Here is a 22,007-nt window from a genome sequence, read left to right as displayed (position 1 = left end):
AGTGAAGCTCTCTTTGTCCTGTCCTATTAAACACTCCGAGAGCAGGTCCAGTAAAGCACAGAGACAGAGCAAACGTCCCTCTAAACTGTGACAGCAAACACTCCCAGAAGAGGTCCAGCATGCGCCCGATACAAGAATAAAACGCTATTTACACTGTCACAACAAAGACCCCCATGACAGGTACAGCAAAGGGTTAGATATAAAATAAATCTTCCTCTATGCAGTTCTATCAATCATTCAGAGCAGAGTCGGCATGTGCTAGATACAAAATAAAGCTCCTTCTACAAGCTATCACATCTCAGGCAGGAACAGAATACATTCTGGATTAAAGTTCCTTCTAATATTGAAGCAAGATGACGTATGACTCACTGCATTGTCGTAGTACCTGCCTCCCCCAATGCAAACATCACTGCGGCCCAGAGTAAGGAAGTTACTCTCAGTGAGACTGAAATATGGTGGGTTTAACACAGTTCAAACACATTGTGCCATCCTAGATGTATTGCACATGGCTTCTCGCAGCTGGGAGAGAAGATCTGCATAACTTTGGCCTTGTTAGAGGGAGAGCTGGCTGAATTTAAAATGCTAGCGCCATGAGAGTGGAATACTAGCCGACCCAGAGCATTGCCCAATCCCAGGAACGGAGACACCGCCTCTAAACTTGGCAAGGTCGGCTTGTTTCCAGAACAAACATTATGTTAAATTTGAACTGCACCATCCCCCATTACTTGTGGAATTCTTTCACTTTATATACTTTATTTTCCAGTTGGTGATAGCTGAATGGGGATGATGAGAATAGTGAAAATTATATTAAATTTACAGCAGCAGAAACAGGATATTGAGTCCAATAAGTCTATACTGTGTTATGGACTAGGCCAGACCACTCAAAACATTCTTCAGCAGGCAGCCCAGATCATAACTTTGCAATTTGTTTTGGTAAGTGTACAGTGAATATTACCCGGGAGCAAGCTTGACTACTAGATTATAAAAACAGACAAAAATTTATTCACAAAAATTACACAATTGAACACAAAGAACAGAATAAAGAACCCCTACAGAACTCAACTTTTCCAACTGGACTTAATTATCTGTTCTGAATATACACAATAGTCCCAATAAGCAAACTCCCTTTAAAAAACAGTATAAATGGAATACATGCTTACAGGTTGAAGTTGAAGAGCAGAAAAGAGAGTTTTCACACAGCTCCCTATTGAACTTCCCAGTTCAAGACTGAACTAAGAACTGCTCAGCTCAGCTGGAGAGCTGACCACTCCCCTCTCGTTATACAGGTCACTTCTAAAGCATGACCACTTTGGCCTGAAGTCTTATCTGCTCACATATAAACAAAAGGCCTCTCAAAATTCTTTTCATCTCTATACCAAACCAGTCGGATCGGACCCTGGCCTGGTTTATTACCCCTCGGAAAAAACATCAAGGACAGGATCTCCTTGAGCCAAGGAACAGCTTTTAGAAAGAAAGTGACTAGCTTTGTGACAACTGGGATTTATGTAATACAGGAGTCTTTTTGCACAGTATTGCATCTAATGTTACGAAAATTCCTGCCTTTCCTCTTCTCTCCAATCCATGTTCCCTTTAAATGCACCAAACTGCTCTAATCACCTTTACCACCCCTTGTGGTAATGCATTCCACAGTGTAATCACCTCTAAAAGAAGATTTTACCAAGTCCCTATTGGATTCAACGTTAACTATCTTACATCTGAGGCTCCTAGTTTTGGAGATCCCCAGATGTGGAAACAGTTACACATACATCCAACCCTCAAACCCTTTCATAATTTTAAAGATCTCTGTATGGCTGACCCTCAGCCTTCTCTTCTCTAGAGAACATGAGCCTGTTCGGTCTTTCCTAATAGTTACACAGGCTCTTGTTCCTGGCATCATTTCTGGGAATCTTTTATGCACATTTTTTAGCTTGTACGTACTTTTCAAAAATTAAAATGGGAGCAAAACTGTGTGAGTGTTCACTCTAATCAAGGTATTCTAGCGTTCTCAAGATAAAGCACAATGTCTTTTTAATTAAAAGAAATCACAACTTTAAGTGCTTTTTGTATCTGAACAGTTGGCTTAAGTGATGTCGAAAGTTGGCTAGTTGAGTCATTAGTTTCCTTCCCTCCTATCATAAGGCAACTAATTTCTTTCCCAGTGGTCCACTGGATACTAAGGACGTCACACACAGTGCTTTCAGAGACAACATTAACCGGCTGGTGCTGAAGTCCTGTGGCTTTGTGGTTCCCTGCCAGGTTGCCAACTAACTGTGCCAACATCTCTGTGCTTCCACCCAGTGCTGTCTTTCACAAAACAAACAGCCCCAACTCTCGCAAATGCGGTGGTGAAGGAGCCAATCTCTCATTCCAACAGAGGTTCCATTGATTCCAACTGCATCAGCTGTAATATATATCTTATACACGAGCAGCTTCCCTCTTGAACAACAGCCTCCTTGTTGCCTTGTGTCAATATAAAGGTAGTAATGGCTGGCAGCACTAAGCAGCATCATTCTGGATCCAAGTTCTATGCAGTATAGAGGAGGCACAAAGAGGGAACAAGGAAAAAACCTAAAATCAAAAATAAGGAGGAATATACTCATGTCAGAGATAAGGAGAATTTTCCTTATTGGAGAGCTGTGTACCTTTGGAATTTTGTCCTATGTTTGAGGTAGAGATTGTTAGATTTCTGTCAATCATTGGTGGACAGAGTTATGGAGATGGGCTGGCTAAAACCAATTGAAGTGTTCGATCAGCTATGATTGAACTGGGATAATGGGGCAGGTTTGACAGGTTCCTCTATCCTAAGTAATGCTGTACATTTCCTGAGGACAGACCAATGTGTTTTATGGTCAATCAAGTATGTGTTAAGTGTAATTACTGTCATAATGTTGAAAAAATGGCAATTAATCCTGTGTATAGCAAGTTCCCATGGGCAACGATGAGGTACAACAGAACATCTGGCGTTAGGTGTTGGCTGAGGAGTAAATGTTGTCAAGGACACTAAAAGAATATATTTCTTATTTCACCAGAGAAGGCAGATATATTCTCAGTGTAAAATCTTACCTGATAGTCAGCACTTTCAACACCTTCTAGTTTCTGTTCAGGTTTCAGCAGTGGGATTTGAACCAAATGTTCAGGGTATGAGGGTCCTTCCACTCATCCACATTTGGCCCCTCACTAGATGATCCAAATCACACCGGGAAATGGAATTGGTAAGACTGTAACTCTTCACAGTAATTGGTCTATCGCTTTCCGCTCTGCTCACCTAATGTGGCACCAAGTCTATTTCTTCCAAAAACAAAAAGGATGTAATGGATCAGTATGTGCTTTACTTTGTTGGAGGTGCTGTAATAAATGCAAGTTGTTGTTAAGAATGAGGCAATGGAGAACACGTAAAGGCAAAACATTCAAGGCTAAAACCTTAACTGGGAAAGTTGCAACTATTGGGGTATATTTGAATACACTGGAACTTTTCTCCAGCAAACGTATGGCTAAGAGGTAGCCTCAGGGTTTTAAAATTATGATTGGTTTCAATAGGATCATGGAATGAGATCGAGTCAGAGAGATGTACAGCATGGAAACAGACACTTTGGTCCAGCTAGTCCATGCCGGCCAGATATCCCATCCCGACGTTCTCATACAAACAAGGACAATAAGCATAAAATAGCTTTATGTAATATAGGGTGAAATAAAAATAAAGTAAAACAAAATATTATGCAGGATATAAGACACAGAAATAGGCCAGTTGGCAAAAAGTGTTCTGCTCCTTTAGAGTTCCTTTCCATCCTTACTTATCAAAAACAACTGTGGTTGCCCTTCCTCCCTCCTCCTCCAAATGGTTCTCTGGCTTTCCCTCAAGTACAACTGATCTTTCAGTTTGACCACTCTTTGGTGGAGTATTCCACCACTCTCTGGATGACGCGGTTCCTTCTGAATTCCCGAATGGATTTCTTGGTGACTGTCTTATATTGGTGGGCTTTAGTTATGCTCTTGCCCACAAGAGGAAACATTCTCTCTGTTTCAGATCATGTCAGCATTAGAAAGATGTTAATTAAGTTACCCCTCAGCCTCCTCCTTCCTGTCAATCTTTTCCTGATACCTGCATGGTCTTGGTATTACCCTAAGCTTTCTCTGCACCCTCTTCAGTGCCATAAACACTACTTATAACATGGTAACCAAGGTGGCAGTGCATGATTTGCTCTTTAAAAGGGTCAATACAGTCACAATGGATCGAATGGCCTTCTTCTGTGCTGTAACAGTTCTAACTATACTGAGCGTAGTGAGGTCTAACAACGTTCAATGCAGGTTAAGCAGACCGTCCCTACTTTTGAATTATAACCATCCAGAAATAAAGTTTGGTGTGTGATGTGCTTTTTTTAAAAAAAAAAAATGGTCTTGCTAACCTGTAGTCTTTCGCTGACCACTCATTCCATGCACACACCACCCTCTTCATGAAAATGTTGGCCCTTAGGTCCCTTTTAAACCTCTCCAGTTTTGGACGCCCATATCCCGGCGAAAAAAAAAAGACCCTGACTATTCAGCCAATCCATGCCCCTCATGATTTTATGAAATGAGATAAAAATTCAGATCCTAGAAGCAGCTAGAAGTCAGGAAAATGGAAGAAAGGGAGGGGCTCAAGAAAATAGCAATCACCTGAGAATTTGTGTTTGCCCACTGAGATCAGTTTGTTCTTAGAGCAGAATGTGTCTGGTCTAATAAGAAAAGGTGGCACTGGAAGAATTGGTTTTTGAGAATGTGATGGATGAAACAGATCAAGTATCAGTGGGGAACATTTAGAGGACAGTGATCATTGTCTCATAAGGATGATGGTTAAAAGGATAATCGAGAGTCTCAATTAACTGGGGGAGAGCTGACTTAAATGGAGCAACAACAGGCACAACAGTGGCTCAGTGGTTAGCGTTACTGCTTCACTGCACCAGGGAGCCAGGTTCAATCCTAGCCTCAGGTAAACGTCTGTATGGAGTTTGCACGTTCTCCCGGCTTTTGTGTGGGTTTCCTCCGGATGCTCTGGTTTCTTCCCACAGACCAAAGATGCGCCCGTTAGGTGGATTGAAAATGCTAAATTGCCCATAGTGTTCAGGGCTGTGCAGATTAGGTGGATTAGCCATGGAAAATGCAGGATTATGATGGGGGTGAGGCTGGATGGGATGTACTTTGGAGAGTCAGTGTGAACTTATTGGGCCAAATGACCTGTTTCTACACTATAGGGATTCTATGAGAGTGCTGTGTTGGATAGACTAGAATGAAATAATACCAAAGTATTGTGGATGCTGGAAATCTAAAACAAGCATAGAAAATGCTGGAGAAACTCAACATGGATGGTTGCATCTGCGTAGAGAGAAACAGAATTAAATGTCTTGCATTCAGTATGTTTCACGTCTGAGAAGTGCCAGTTAATATCTGGAGTTAAAGTTTGTAGGAAAATCTGTAGCTGACAAAAGGCTACTTTCAAAAAGAGGTGGTTTGAACACTGCAAAAGATATATTTCCTATAAAGTGAAAGTAGGATAAACCAATCCGGACATGTCAGAATTGTACAGCACAGAAACTCTTCAGTCCAACTCATCTATGCTGACCAGATATCCTAAATTAATCTAGTCCCACCTGCCAGCACTTGGCTCATATTCCTCTAAACCGTTCCCATTCACATACCCATCCAGATACCTTTTAAATGTTGTAATTGTACCAGCCTCCATACCTCTTCCGCTAACAACTCATTCCATGCACACACCACCCTCTTCATGAAAATAGATTCCTGAAGTCCCTTCTAAACCTCTCCCCTCTCACCTTAAACCTAGTTTTGGACGCCCATATCCTGGGAAAAAAGACCTGGACTATTCAGCCTATCAATGTCTCCCTCATGATTTTATGAAATGAGATAAGAATTCAAATCCCAGAAGCAGCTAGAAGTCAGGAAAATGGAAGGAAGGGAGGGACTCCAGAAAATAGCAATCACCTGAGAATTTGTATTAAGTACATTTCTGGAACTGTGGCTGACTAATGTTAACAAATCTCTGTAGAACTGTGATTTGAGGAATTTGTGATAAGAGTCTTTCTCCATCAGGATGTGCACTTTAATCTGTGCCAAATTAAAACATGATAAAGCAGGGTGGAGAACATTCTTCTTAACTACCTCTTTGATATGAAAATCAATGTTCACTTCTTTTGATGGACTTCATCCTCGGTCTTAAAAAAATAGCTAGTTAGATAGCTGATGCATTGGCTTTAATTTCCCAAAACTCATTAGGGGAAGATTATATTAAATTGGAAGCTAACAAATGTACCCCCTTTATTAAAAAAAAAACAGGAACACCAAAAGGAGACTAGATACCCGTATGCTCAGCATCTCACACGTGGGAAATATTAGAAGCTGTGAATAAAGAAGTTGCAGCAGTGCACGATAGAGTCAAGATGGGATTGTGAAAGGGAAAACAAACAAACAAACAAACAAACAAACAAACAAACAATCTGTTGGAGATCTTTGAGGAGGTAACACATGTTGTGGATAAAGAACTGGCGAGTGTACTATACTTCAGTTTCAGGCGACATTTGATAATTTGCCACACCAAAGGTTATTGTGGTCATTGTATAGGCAGCAGCATATCGGTATGGACAGAAGACTCACTGGCTATCAGGAAGCAGAGATTTGGAAGAAATGTTTTTGTTTTAAGTTTAGCTTGGCAAGATGCAATGAATGGTGTACCAGTGGTCAATTCTGGGAACTAACTGTTCTTTCATTGTTTTCTAAAAGACTTGAAATGGAAGGATGGAAAGTATGGTTGTCCAGTTTGCTGATGACAAGGATAGCAGGTAAGTAGCTTGTACTTAGGCTACAAGAAATATATTTTTAGGTTAAGTGACTGGCAAAAGCCTGGCAGAGAGAATGAAATGTGAGTAAAATGAAATTGGACATTTTGGCTGAAAGAATTAAAACACACACTATCAATAAGAGAGGTTGCAGAGCTCCATGACAGAGAAGGATCTGGGTGTTATAATGCACGAGTCATCACAAAAAAATTTGCATGTCAGTACATCAAGAAATTAGGAAATATTAGAGTGTCATAAGGTCATACAACACAGAGACCCTACAATCCACCTCGTCTATGCCAACCAGACATCTCAACCTGACCTAGTTCCTTTTGCCACCGTTTGGCCTATATCCCCCTCAACCTTCCTGTTTGTATATCCTTCCAGATGCCTTCTAAAATGTTGTAAATATACTAGCCTCCACCACTTCCTCTGGCAGCTCTTTCCATACATATACCACCCCCTGCATGAAAACATTACCCGTTATGTCCTTTTTAAATCTTTTCTCTCCCACCTAAACCTATGCCCTCTTCTTTTGGACTCCCCCACCCTGAGGATAAGACCTTGTCTATTTACCCTATCACTACCCTTCATAGTTAAAAATCACACAACACCAGGTTATAGGCCAACAGGTTTAATTGGAAGCACACTAGCTTTCGGAGCGACGCTCCTTCATTAGCTCCGAAAGCTAGTGTGCTTCCAATTAAACCTGTTGGACTATAACCTGGTGTTGTGTGATTTTTAACTTTGTACACCCCAGTCCCATACCGGCATCTCCAAATCATGATTTTATAAACCTCTATAAAGGTCACCCCTCAGCACTTAACGCCGCAGGGAAAAAGCCCAAGCCTATTCAGCCTCTCTTTATAACTCAAATCCTCCAGTCCTGTCAACATCCTTGTTAATCTTTTCTGCGCCCTCTCAAGTTTAACAACATCCTTCCTATAGAGGGGTGACCAGAATTGTACACAGTATTCTAAAACCGGCCTCACCAATGTCCTGTGTGGCCACAATGTGATGTCCCAACTCGTATACTCAAAAGTTCTGACCAATGAAAGCAAGCATGCCAAATGCCTTAGCCACGTTGTCTGCCTGTGACACCATTTTCAAGGAACTATGCACTTGTTCCCCCAATCTCTATTCTGCAACACTCCCCAGGGCCCTGCATTAATTGTCTAAGTCCTGCCTTATAAATGCAAAACCTCGCATTTATCTAAATTAAACTCCATCTGCTACTCCTCGGTCCATTGGCCCATCTGATCAAGGTCCCGTTGTACTCAGAGCCTTCTTCACTTTCCACAATTCTGAGGGTTGGTGTGAACTCAATGGGCTGAATGGCTTGCTTCCACACTGTAGGGTTTCTATTATTCTATGAGCTGAAGGCAGAACAACAGGCACTGCAGTGCATTGCAGAAGGGGAAAGGGACCTAGATTCTTTGTACCAGGAGGCAGTCACAACTATGAGAGTTAGGTTATCTTATTTGGTCAGTTTTCACAAACAAGAGACTGCAAATGTGAGCGATTAATGTAAAAGGATCTAGAACACAGGAGCGTCAATACTGCAATTGTCCAAGAAGTCTGAGCTGCATGGAAGATGAGATTGTTATTCCCTATAGTCTGAAGGAATGCCTGAACCCTAACAGAACAAGGGAACAATGGATGAATTTATTGAATAATGTGGAGTAATCAATGGGGGTGAGAGTTTTATGGAGTGAGGCTAACTAAAATAAAGCTGTCAGTAAGAATGTGGATTTGGACTTTCCTTATACAAAAAGATCTTCCAGTATATCATGTAGGCAATGATTACCCACTCCTGTTACCTTAAAAGGAGCCTTATAACCAGTGGAGGAAAGAGTATGTAGACCTTGGTTACTTTACCAGAGAGGCATGTCTAAGCACTTTGGTCACTATATAGAGGCGGGATAAGAAGCAACTTTTTTTTCCCCCGAATTGGAGCTTGGTGATTTGATCACAGATGAATGTTTGGGCAAATTATTAACTTTTATGGATTAAACATATCAAAAGAAATATTTATTGACTGCTTACGATGTCTAGTCATATTTTGACACATTTAGAAAACTTGGGGTAGTACCGTGGAAGCAAACATAATGGAATTCAGTAGGTTGCACGCAAGACTGCAGGAGTTTCATTTGAAAAGTGCCCAATCTGTCCCGCATTCAAATAATCAAACCATTGGACTGTGTTAGAGCATCAAATACAGGCAGACTTCTTACTTTGTTAGGTGTTAAATTGGTGTATAAACATACACAGCTAGCAGAACGATTGGAAGCACTAAAATAATTCTGGAGAAAAGAATTCCTTTTAAGAAGCATTCATTGCACAAAAGGGTCAATAAGCAATATGACAGACAATGTTAAGTTGACGAGACTGTCCAAATGCAGGTTGCAAACAAAACTAGAAAGAGCAACTGCAGTGGACAGAAACATTACTGATATTTTTGAGAACTGGTGATTTATAGTAAGGGAACAAACCCCAGAAATGCTTAAAATGTAGACAATGTTTCACATGCATTTCAAAATACCATTATGCCATGAACTGTCTCAAATCCTATAAAGTATTTGAAACTAAAAATGAATAGTAGATTTGGAAGAAGTAGATGGAGAAACAGTTCAAAGAGAGGGCATTGCATTTAATACAATAAATTTAAGTCCTCTGATAAATGTATTGACAGCACAGTCTTTCAATTACTGCAGATGTCCAATGTTACGTACGTGAAATAGACTGGCTAAAATGCTTCCTCGACTTTCAGAGTAATAAGGAGCACAGTTAAGGAATTGCAGAGTGCTACCAGATTCAGATTTGAGAATGATAACACATTGAAATTGTTTTGTAAAAGAGCCAGAATCATTTTTTTGAAGTGGCTGCAGTGTCTAGTGAAGTCCCCTTTTTAGTAGGTAAACCATTGATGAGGAAATACAGTTGAAACTGGGCATGAAAAATTACAAACCTATTGTATTTGCAAATCCTGAATTTGCAACTGACACAATCAGGGCACTATGATTCTTTCAATGGAACATAACCTCTCCAGAATCAGAAGCTGATGCAGCAAAAAGCATTGGCAGACATAACTTAAAGGAACTCTAGTTACTGATAAACAATTATGAACCATCCGCATATAACTTGAGTAGTTAAAACTCTAATCCTCTTCTAAGCTTCACACACATGCACGCACTCAAAATAAAGGGTGTTGTGGGAAGAGGGAAAGACAATGATGATAGTTCAAATGGTTCCCCCTGCAGAATCCATGGAGATCCTTTTGGCTCGTCAGGATGTGCTCTTCCTTAATCTGCCTTCTCCAGATACTTTCATTGGCTTGTTAGGAGGCACAGAGCAACCGCTTCATATTTGTGAAGTTTCTGACTTCCTGGCTAAGAAATCACAACTTCTTGCAACCACTGAAGGGAAATAAACTGACGTTCCTCAGGGTCCAGGTTTTTTTACCCCACCGCAGAGAAAACAGATAACTCCTCATTTGGAGCTCCAAAAACTTCTTCCTACATATATTTATACCCTCAAGCAGTTCAGCTACGCAGAAGCCAATCACAAAGCTTTTTGCAGGCAGAAAGCCTTTATCAATTATAAATAATCATCATACCACAAGCCAATACATAACTTGTTGCTAAATGTTGCTCCATTCAGACAGTGTCCCCTGACTCCAGCTCATTTTTAATGAGACTTATCCTCCTGCTTGAACAACAGCTGTGCAAACAGCATTTACAAAGAGTTTCAGGAAACTTGCCTTTAAAAAGCATTGTCATCCTCAACAATCCAAGGCTTTTAAAACAGTCCTTTTCCCATTTCAGTCCAGAATGAAAAATACAAAATAAAAATAAAAAGATCTGTTTTTACAATGAAATGCGATCATGAGTAGAGAAGGGAAGGCCACGAGAAAGTATTTAAGTGCTGGATTAATGTACAGGACAAGTGGAAGGAGGTTAGGCCGATGGTTAGGAAACATGAAGTACAAAGATGAAAGGGTGGGGGTGGGGGAGGGAGTGGGGACTGGTAGCGAATTGAACAACAGCAGTCCAGAAGGTGATACACAACAAGTTAGTGCACTTGCTTTAACAAGGACAAGAACACCAGGATTACCATCAGGAGCAAAAGCCCATGTGTGATTGAAATGCCTTAGACGCCATGAACAAACTAGAAGACAAATTAGTAAAATATACCAAACAGCAAGAACCACCAAGCTGGAGAGAATTTGGGTTCCAAATTAAGAAACGGAACTTCAAAGGCCAACATTTCAGGATCATAATCAGAGCCACTTGCAAATTGCCATCGGGCAAATCAGATGAGAAGGAGGAAAGTATGGCTCAGACTGGTGTGGGGGTAGAGGATTCCAGTTTGTGAGGCACTTGCACCCGTCCTGGAGAAAGTAGGGTCTGTCTCCACCTGAACAATATTTGGATCAATGTTCCTGCCTACCACATAACTAGAGAGAGGATTTTAAACTGAACCAAAAAAAAAGACAAAATTTCAAAATTGGGAAGACATGCAAAATCAAAGAGTCATGGTCAAAGACAGTTATATTGATATGAAAAATTATAAACAGACTATGATGTAGAGGGATAAATAATATGAATCCAATAGTCAACAGATAAGATTAGAATCTGTGAAGTGAATAAGGGTAACACTAAAGGCTCTGTATCTGAATGCACGCAACATTTAAAACAAAACAGATGAACTAAGCGTGCAAATAAATAGAAGTATAATTTGGCCATTTTTGTAGGGATATGTCTGCAGGATGACATGGATTCTGACCTGAATCTCGAAAACATTTGGGAATGACAGGCGACTAAAAAATGGTGCAAGGATGGGTCTATTAGTTAGTAATGAAACTCACTCAATAAAGAGGGATTACTTAGGTTCAGGAAACTAAGATTGGAAATGGTTAGGTAGAAATGAGAAATGATAAAGACAAGAAGTCATTATCAAAGTGGCTTACAGGCACTATAACTAACTGTACCCACAATTAGGGTGGGTATAAAGGCAGATATAAAAAGAGAGCTTCTCTGGTGACACAGAGGGAATTGGAGAGTGAAGAATCACTTGTGTATGTGTTTGATACGGACAAGTTGAGTGAGTGGGCAAATGCACAGAGTAACATGTGGATAAATAGGGGAAAGTTTTTAAATTGCACTTGTCAGGGGAAGTTGCCTGGTATGGGCTGAAAGGGGGTGTTTATCTGACAAAGGAGTCGCAGAGGGAACAGTCTCTCCAACACACAGAGGTGGGGAGCAAAATATATCCGTAGCATTTCTAATTGCACTTCTTGCATTGGCAGGTTTGTGCCCACACCTCCCCCCTCACCAAATCTGCGCCCACACCTCCCCCCTCACCTCCATCTAAGGCCCTAAAGGATCGTTCCACATCGGACAGAAATTTACTTGTACTTCCACACACATCACCTACTGTTTCCGTTGCATCCAATGTGATCTCCTATACATCGGGGAGACAGGACGCCAACTTGCGGATCATTTCAGAGGACGTCTCAGGGACACCCGCACCCACCAACTTCACTGCGCCAAGGCCAAACACCAACACCCCCTCCCACTCCACCAAGACCATGCAGGTCCTGAGCCTCATCCATTGCCAAACCCTAACCACCCACACCTGGAGGAAGAATGCCTCATCTTCCATCTTGGGACCATGCAACCACACGAGATAAATGTGGATTTCACCAGTTTCCTCATTTCTCCTCCTCCACCTTATCCCAGTCCCAAGCCTCTAGCTCTGCATTGCCCCCTTCACCTGTCCATCACCTTTCCCATCTACCTACTCCACCTTCCTCTCCAAACTATCACCTTCCCCCCCCCCCCCGCCACCTTCATCTACCTATCATATTCCCAGCCATCTTGCCCCTAGCCCTACCCATCCTCCCTCCCATTTATTTCTCAGCACCCCCAGTCCACAAGCCTCATTCCTGATGAAGGGCTTATGCCCAAAACGTTGATTCTCCTGCTCCCTGGATACTACCTGACATGCTGAGTTTTTCCAGCAATACACGCTCGATCATGTGGACAAATTTAAGGCTAACTACTTTTTAGCAAAAGCAGAAAAGAAATATCTGAATAGCACTAGTTAGGAAAGGAGGGAAGTGAAATAAGACCTGGACGTCCCAGTGAATATTCACACCCTCTACCACTGACAGACTGTGGTAACAATATGTACCATCAATAAAATGCATTTTCAATAGCACTTTCCAATCCCATGACTGCCACCACCAGAAAGATCAAGGGCTGCAGATACATGGGAACACCACCACCCATGAGATCCCTATTAAACCACAAACCATTGAGAATTGGAACTATATTGTCATTCCTTCAGTTCACTGGTGTAAAATTGTGGAGCTCACTTCCTGACAGCAGTACAACTGTACCTACAGAGGACTGCAGAGAATCAAGAAAGCAGCTTGCCACCATCACTTTCTCCAGAGAAATTAGGTATGAGTAATATTCACAAGCCTAGCCAACGTCCACATCCCATGAAGCATTAAAGAAAATGCTAAGCTCTGGAATTCCCTCCTCGAACTTCCCATGGTTCCTCTTCTCCATTACATTGCTTCTTAAAACTGACCCCTTGAGCCATGCTTTTGGTTACCTGCCCTGATATTGTCACATTTCACTTTGCAGCAAACGTTATTTGACAATACTGCTGTGAAGTGCCTTGGGACAGTTTGTGTGTTAAATATGCTATACAAATGAAAGATTTTTTTTGTTGAATTTACAAGAGCTATTTTTTGCCAAAACAAATTAAATCATGGACCCGCTGTGATCTGTACATTCTTACTGTTAACCTTTAACCCATGGTATCTGCAGAAATAACTGCAAATTTAAGCTTCCACTTCCAGAAGCACAGAGTGCAATTGCCCTTCAAATAAACAGTGAAATAATTTCAAGACCGTTATCACACTTCTTCAGAACTTCAAACTTTATGATGGGAGATCTACAAGACTCTCAGAATTCCCTAGCTAGTAACGAGTACTGCGAGTTGGTAAGTTAGTGCCATTTTCACCCTTGGAAAGTGTTAATCTTTCAATCGTGCAGTGATGTGGGAGTGTTGTATTGTCAGAAGGGCTATCTTCTACCTGACCATTTAAACCAAGGGCTTTGTGAACACAAATTGCTATTTAAAACAAAATAGGTAAACTCTTCCCAGGATCCTGGCCAGAAGTGATTCCTCAGACATCAATCAAAACAAACTCATCTGTTATGGAACCCTACTGTGTGCAAATTAGCTGCTCTGTGGCTTTGCAATCATGAGTGAACTTCAAAAGCAGTCGCTTGTAAGTGGGGTTTGGAATGCTATGATGCAGTGTTGGCTTTGTGTCCTTCCTCATTTTGGGAACCATTCCCAGTTCAGAAACAGCTGCAATCTCTTCCTCAACTTGCTGTAATTCTGGATGCGGCTCATGGTCAGCCAGCTGCCGACCAATGGGGTTAGAAGCCAAGTGGAGTACCAGAGAGAATGGGGGTGAAATCAAAAGATCACAACCGAGTTTGAGCCCTGCTCACCTAATGAGTAAAAACCTCAAAAATGAGGAACAGCAACATCAGTTACATATTGCTTTCTATAAACCCAGCAACAACAATTATGTATACACACATTTAAACATACAAGTACACATAATGGATGCCAGTTTGCTTGCTGAGCTGAAATTTTGTTTTCAGATGCTTCGTCACCATATACTAGGTAACATCATCAGTTAGCCTCTGGTGAAGCACTGGTGATATGGCTCACTTTTTATTTATGTGTTTAGATTTCTTTGGGTTGGTGACATCATTTTCTGTTTTTTTTTCCTCAGGGGTGTGGTAAATGGGATCCACGTCAATGTGTTTATTGATAGAATTCTGGTTGGAATGCTTCCAGGAATTCTCACGCATGTCTGTTTGGCTTGTCCTAGGATGGATGTGCTGTCCCAGTTGAAGTGGTGTCCTTCCTCATCTGTACATAAGGATACTAGTGAGAGAGGGTCTTGTCTTTATGCGGCTAGTTGATGTTCATGTAGCCTGGTGGCTAGTTTTCTGCCTGTCTGTTCAATTTAGTGTTTGTTACAGTTCTTGCAAGGTATTTTGTAAATGACTTTAGCTTTGCTTGTTGTCTCTATAGCGTCTTTCAGGTTCATTAGCTGCTGTTTTAGTGTTTTGATGGCTTTGTGGACTACCATGATGCCAAGAGGCCAGAGTAGTCTGGCACTCATTTCAGAGTTGTCTTTGATGTAGGGGAGAGTAGCTAGGGTTTCTAGACATCTTTTGTCTGCTTGCTTGGGTTTGTTGCTGAGAATGCATTGGACTGTATTCAATCGGTACTCGTTCTTTCTGAATACACTGTTTAGGTGATTTTCCCCTGCTCTGCGTAGTTCCTCTGTGCTGCAGTGTGTGGTGGCTCATTGAAACAACGTTGTAATGCAGCTTTGTTTGTGGATGTTGGGATGATTGCTTCTGTAGTTCAGTATTTGGTATGGATGTGTTGTTTTCCTGTAGACGCTGGTTTGAAGTTCCCCATTGGCTGTTCTCTCTACTACGACATCCAGGAATGGCAGTTTGTTGCTGCTTTCCTCCTCTTTAGTGAATGTTATGCCAGTAAGGGTGTTATTGATGATCTTGAAGGTTTCCTCTAATCTGTTTTGTTTAGTGATGACAAAGGTGTCATCCACGTAGTAGACCCAGAGTTTGGGTTGGATGTTTGGCAGAGTTGTTTGTTTGAGTCTCTGCATTACTGCCTCTGCTAAGAACTCTGATATTGGAGATCCTGTGGGTGTTCCGTTGGTTTGTCTGTAGGTTTGGTTGTTGAAGGTGAAGTGGGTGGTAAGGCATAGGTCCACTAGCTTGACAATACTTCCTTGCTGATGAAGTTGGTGGTGTTTGGTGTATGTGTCTTTGGTTTTTCTAATAGTGTGGTCAGTGTTTCTTTGGCCAGGTTAATGTTGAAGGATGTGAATAGGACTGTAACAAACACTACATTGGACAAACAGGCCAACTAGCCACCAGGATACATGAACATCAACTAGCCACAAAAAGACATGACCCACTCTCACTAGTATCCTTACATACAGATAAGGAAGGACACCACTTCAACTGGGACAACACATTTACCCTAGGACAAACAAACAGAGATATGCATGAGAATTCCTCGAAGCAGGCATTCCAACTGGAACTCTATCAACAAACACATTGAGTTAGACCCCATCTACCACCCCGAGGAAAAAGAACATGAAATGACATCACCAACCCAAGGTAACCTAAACACACAAATAAAAAGCAGGTCACACCAAAAGTGCTTCACCGGTGGCTAATGTTACCTAGTATGGTGATGAAATGTCTGAAAATAAACCTTCCAGCTCAGCGAGCAAACTTACATCCAGCACCACAACCTGAGCTACAAATCTTCTCAAAGCTCATTAATACACAAAGTGTCACAAAGCATGGAGCATTTTAAAGCTTAATTGAAAACTAAGCCACATTAGGAAGCTGTCAGAGCAGATAGTCAAAGGCTTGGTAAGAGAGATAAATTTGAAAGAGAATCTTAAAAGGAGGAAAGGGAAGGAGAGAGATGGGCGTAATTACAGAGCTCCGGGCTTTGGTAATTGAGGACACAGCTGCCACGGGTAGAGTGATTAAAATCAAGAGAGAATTGAAGGAATGCGCATATCTGGGAGGGCTACAGAGGGATGTTTGACAACTAGTCTTACAACTTCAAGTTAAAAATCACACAACACCAGGTTATAGTCCAACAGGTTTAATTGGAAGCACACTAGCTTTCAGAGCGACGCGCCTTCATCAGGTGATAATGGACGGCTCAATCCTAACACAGAATTTATAGCAAGAATTTACAGTGTGATGCAACTGAAGTTATACATTGAAAAACTGATTGCCTGTTGAGCCTTTCATCTGTTAGAATACAGTGATAGTTTCACTTCTTTATGGGTAAATCACAAAACCTTTTTTTTTAAAAAGTTAGTTCAAGTTAGTGCAGGATGTTGATAAAAGTGGTGTTGAATGCCATCAGCATACATGTTTAAAACCCCTTACTGTGTCATTGAGTGATGTTGCCAAAAGACAGTATGTAGTTGAGAAATAAGAGGAGGACCAAGGATAGATCCTCGAGGGACACCAGTGCTAATGCAGTGGGAACAGGAAGGGAAGGCAATACAAGTGATTGTCTGGGAGAGCTTACAGTTCCCACAGTCACATAGGAGGTCATCGTGACTTTTATAAGAGCTGTCTCAGTGCTACAACATGGCAGAGGCAGAAATCTGCTTGGAGGGATTCAAATAGGATATTCAGAAAAAATGAGTACAGATTTCAGAGGAGGCAGGACACAAGTTCTTTAGAGAGGAAAGGGAGGTTGGGAGATGAGACAGAGATTATAAAAAATACTGGGGTCAAGGGTCAGCTTCAAGAGCAGAGGGCTAATTCTGACAAGATTTCAAAGAACTTGTTTTTATTTTGCATCATTCAGGTTACGATTAGATTAGATTTGATTCCCTACAGTATGGAAACAGGCCCTTCAGCCCAGCAAGTCCACACTGACCCTCCGAAGAGTAACTCACCCAAACCCGTTCCCCTACCCTATATTTACCCCAACTAATGCACCTAACACTATGGGCAATTTAGTATGGTCAATTCACCCAACCTGCACATCTTTGGATTGTGGGAGGAAACCCACACAAACACGGGGAGAATGTGCAAACTCCACACAGACAGTCACCTGAGGTGGGAATTGAACCTGGGTCCCTGGCATTGTGAGGCAGCAGTGCTAACCACTGAGCCACCGTGGTTTGGGGATAGTGGTAGAGTCATTACAACATGCCTTGGTGCTCCTGCTTAAGCCAGCTACATACCAGGGTAACCCACTTGTCTGAGTCAGAAAATCGTGGGTTCAAGTCCCAGAGAATTGAGGTTGTGACCCAGGATGAGAAACCCAGTGCGTGCTGAGGAAGTGCTTCAGAAGTGTCATCTTCTTGAATGAAATACTAAACAGACCACCCTCTCAGGTAGATGTTAAAGAATCCCACAGTATTACTTGAAAAATGAAAGGGGGTAGGGGGAGTTCTCCCTGCTTTTTGGCCAATATTTATGCCCCTGTTAATTTATTCATTCCCTTTATTTATTCTTCTGTTAATTTAGCTTACTGAATTGGTTGTCTCACTTTACGTTTCACACCTAACTATGCTTTGGAAATACTAATCGGTGAGAAAGAACTTTCAAGAAATGCTCAGATTTAGAAAGGTGCTATATAAATGCAACTTCTCTATCTTTTTGTCCTATGATATTAATCACATAGTGCAGAATGCTCTATGTACTGTGGCTCCTAGAAACAGTTCTGGAAAATACATAAGATACAAATTATCATTAATAAATTATTAGCCCATAGTTCACACCAGTATTAAAACTACTTTTTTCAGACATTGTAGAAACTCAGCTGGGTGTTTATAACTCATGATATCAATAGGATGCACGCTCATAACCATAGCAGGTTCCAATTGACATTCGGCCACCCCAATGCTTCTGTGCAAGTTCGAAATGAATAGGACTAGCCAAAAGGGAAAGCACCGGACGACACTTGAGTGATACGTCATAACACTGTTTTGGGTCCGACACACAGTCTAGTTCTCCTTTCCATTGCACCTACATAAACATAACAATGCATATTGTCCATACCAGTGTTTACACTCCACGCAATTTCTCTTCTACCCTATTCATCAATCCCTAAAAACATATTCTTCTATTCCTTACTTTTTCTCAAACATTTAGTCACCTTTTACTTGAATGCCACCTCCCCCCTCCCCATTTATTTTAACTACACCTTCTAACACAAATTCCACATTCTCGCAAATTGCTTATTTGATTCATTTGTGGCCATCTCATACCAAGTATGGGCTCCTTGACAAGGAGAAAGAACTTGTGGTTAGCACTGCTGCCTCGCAGCACCAGGGACTCGGGTTCGATTCCTGCCTCGAGCGACCGTCTGTGTGGGATTTGCACATTCTCCCCTCGTTCTGTGTGGGTTCCCTCTGGTTTCCTCCCACAGTCCAAAGACGTGCAGGTCAGGTGAATTGGCCATGGGAAATTGCCCATAGTGTTCAGGGTTGTGTAGGTTAGGTACATTTGTCAGGGGTAAATCTCGAGTCGTAGGGTAGGGGAATAGGTCTGGGCGGCTTCCTCTTCGGAGGATCGGTGTGGACTTGGTGGCCAAAGAAAAAACCATTTCCTCACTGTCGGGATTCTATAATGGTTCTATGAACTTCACAGCATTTATCCTGTTAAGCTCCATCATTTTAAAGTCTTCCATTACATCACATCTCAGACTCTCCTATGGTTTTCAAATAGAGTCCCTAATCACTGCACAGTTGAATGTGACCATTCCGGATTACAGTATACAGAGAGAAGCAAATACCAGTTTATCACATGTATCTGTCATCACGGCCACATTGGTGTGACACTGATAACCATTTGATTAGAGGCCAATTAGCAGTAAAGGGCTGAGACACAGTGAAACCTTCATGTTGGTGTCAGTGTCATCGCTATGATATTAACCACAGGGTAAACAGTAATCCAACAGTGAAATCTTATCACCACCATCTCACAACGTTTGCCAAAATCCTTTCAGTAAATGCACATCCTTTCAATCATCTAAACCTATCACCCACTCTCTCCATGCCCTCCACACCCAATCGTCCACCCCTCTTTGTGCCCTCCACCCCAATCACCCACCCTTTCCATACCCTCCTCCTTCATCCATCCTCATTATGCACCCCCCCATTCTCTCCCTCCACACCTATTCTCTCCCCAAATACCCTCTCTCCGTTCCACCCCCCCCCCCAACAAGTTTGTCTGCAGATCCCTCATTTCGTGTCCGAATTTGTCTCACAATTCTCCCAAGCCCACGTACCCACGGGATTTCGTCGGAAATGCAAAGCAACTTCAATTTTAAAACAAAAAACTCTGGGGGTTTCCAGGAACAGCCAGAATCAGGCGGGATTCTGCTGCTGCTGCTGCTGCTACTTCTACTTCTTACCAGGGGGATGTGGCCCACGATCGGGTGAAGGATTTCCTTCCTCCAGCAGTTGGGGTAGGCGGCTGGAAGATTTGCCACACGCAGACTCTCGCCTGTCGATTTCAGCTGAAACTGACAAACCCGCCACCGCCCCCAGCGCCACCGCGCATGCGCCAAAACTTGCCCCAAAACTTTCAAAAAGTTCTCCCGTCCCCGCCCTGTCGTCATCCATTCCCAAAAACTCCACCTTCTCTCTCGTCCGAGCCTTTGATTGGATCTTGTGCCTTTCAAAAAAAAACTTTAGAAAGTGTACACAATGTTTAAAAAAAAGCCTCAGATACACAGAACTTAAAAGACTGAGAGAAGAGATACATTGGCTAATGTAAACTTCACTATGAATCCCACTCGCAAAAAAAATACATTTTCACCACCAGCAATTACATCAGCGTTTGAACACCTGACGTTTTCAGTAGAAATGCAGTCTCGTTAAATTCTTCAATCGAATTTGTTTTAGGTTTGCACCAACGCTTCAAGTTCAGTATTTTGCAAAGAATTGAAAGTGAGGTAATTATTGGATGTCTGCTGGGTTCTGACTGGGCACTGTGTCAACACTTCCTGTTAATGCTGCACATGTGGTTGGAAGCTGACAACTGAAATTCTGAATGGAGAATCTGCATCTCCCAAAACAGACCGAAAACTCAGTGTCTAGATTAGAGTGGTGCTGGAAAAGCACAGCAGGTCAGGCAGCGTCCGAGGAGCAGGAAAGTGATCCTCCTGCACTGTTCAAATGGTGAGCGTACAACCCGGGGGCTCCTCATCACTCTGCCTCTGAATGGAAACCTGGGGAGTATTTTATTTTATCTAAATAAGGCTTTCTGAATGGGCAAGACAACTTATTGTCCCTTCCCGCCTTGCATAACTTCGGGACTGTCTCCCAAAAATGTTCTACGGCCAATGAAGCACTTCTGAAGCATAGTGACTGTTGCAACGAAGCCGCCAATTTATGCACAGCAAGTTCTCACAGACAATCACGGAAATATTTTGAGTGAGTTGTTTGACAGGGCATAAAGTACACTTTCTGTTGGGTTTTCGGATAATCGAGAAATGAACTTTGAAAAGCAAAAAGAAAGTAAAAATCTTGGATTCAACAATTGCACACCAGCCCAGTATAGCAGGTGAAAAAGTTTTTAAGAGAGTTTCAAATAGTTAAATGCATTCCCTATACAGGTTAAAACAAAAACAAGGCTAACTTGATAAAACAGCCGGAACTTATTATTTTAGTGTCCAGTCAGCAAGTCCAACTTGCATTTATATAGCACCATCTCACACTGAAAGAACTTCCCATCCATTGAAAAGCTTTGAAGCAAGTGATAAAATTTGGACCCAGTCAACATACTCAAACCTGAACTGCAAGAAATCAGTTCACTGAGTTACACAGGTCCAGGGTGCACCTGAGACAATAAGTTGTCAGATTTTGAGAACTGTAGGGAACTCTTACAGTGCACCGTTCTCTGCATAGGTAAGATGCCCAAGAAGTCATAAAGGATACTTGCCTTCTTTCTTGAGAATGTAAAGCTTGGAGGTTAAACTGGAAATATATTAAAAGCATCAATTGGACCACAGCTTGAAGACAAAAACAGTTCTGGTCACCGCACTGTGTGAGAGATTGTTGTACACAACAGAGAAGATCGAACGGGATGTTGCATAGACTGGAGAATTTCAGACTTTATTTTGGAACAGACGAAGCGGAGGAAAGAATCGTATAAAATTGTGACGGATCCAGATAAAGTGGATAGAAGTGTTCCAGTATCTGGGGGTCATAGATTAAAGATGCTATACATTTCTGTTCCAATTGAGTGCAGTGACCGTTATGGAAGAGCTGATTGCAGACATTTTACAAAACGTTGAATGTTGGTCAGATCCCAGAGTAGAAAGTTAATCTCTGTAACGTGCATCTTAATGAAAGCTGACTTTCCTTGGTACTGCAAGAAGCGTAGCTTCATTGATCTGATACTGGGGCATAACATGGCTAGTTGTCAAGGACAGGTCGAACGATCTTGGTTTGTAATCCCCGGACTGAATTGTTAAATTGATTAAGGGTTACAGTAGAACAGAGGAAGAGAACCGACTTCTAGCGGAATGAAGACAATGAGGCAC

At 41.9% G+C, this 22,007-nt stretch overlaps 1 protein-coding gene across 2 annotated transcripts in view; it reads right to left on the bottom strand.

The window, feature by feature from the left end:
• plekhg3 (pleckstrin homology and RhoGEF domain containing G3) overlaps positions 1 to 19,998 on the bottom strand; it is a 197,201-nt gene extending 177,203 nt beyond the window's left edge. The window contains exons 1-2 of one of the 2 annotated variants that reach the window (XM_087990098.1): positions 19,872 to 19,968; positions 3,064 to 3,288 (exon numbers count right to left, since the gene is read on the bottom strand). The gene's annotated coding sequence lies outside the window, so the exon portion shown is untranslated. Of the gene's footprint in view, positions 1 to 3,063; positions 3,289 to 19,871 lie in introns of both variants that reach the window. The other variant, XM_087990097.1, reaches the window with a different exon arrangement.
• Between the last annotated feature and the right edge of the window lie 2,009 nt (positions 19,999 to 22,007).

This window comes from Chiloscyllium plagiosum, unplaced genomic scaffold (assembly GCF_037043375.1).
Source record: "Chiloscyllium plagiosum isolate Xiang-an unplaced genomic scaffold, Cpla_swu_hap1 HiC_scaffold_8, whole genome shotgun sequence".
Taxonomy (NCBI): Eukaryota; Metazoa; Chordata; class Chondrichthyes; order Orectolobiformes; family Hemiscylliidae; genus Chiloscyllium; species Chiloscyllium plagiosum.
The sequence above is the reverse complement of the archived record's forward strand: the minus strand, read 5'-3'. Positions and strand labels throughout refer to the sequence as shown.